Below are 245 nucleotides of genomic sequence, written 5' to 3'. Positions count from 1 at the left end.
CTGACCACATATGTCACTGCCAGATATACACGTAAAGTTACACTCTGTCCAGACTGAATCCAGAACCACTTTTTACGAAGCGATCTTGGCGCTAAAATTATTAATCACTTTATGCACTTTTATGTGATTTTAGTGTTAAAATCGCTTCTTAGAACGGAGTTCAGGACCGTAGGTATCGGCAGAAGGTACTCCCCTACCCCTTCCCCGAATGCTCATTTTATACTTTCATTTCAAATGCAATAATA

This window comes from Gigantopelta aegis, chromosome 11, assembly GCF_016097555.1.
Source record: "Gigantopelta aegis isolate Gae_Host chromosome 11, Gae_host_genome, whole genome shotgun sequence".
NCBI classification, from domain to species: domain Eukaryota; kingdom Metazoa; phylum Mollusca; class Gastropoda; order Neomphalida; family Peltospiridae; genus Gigantopelta; species Gigantopelta aegis.
This window is presented reverse-complemented; position numbering follows the sequence as displayed.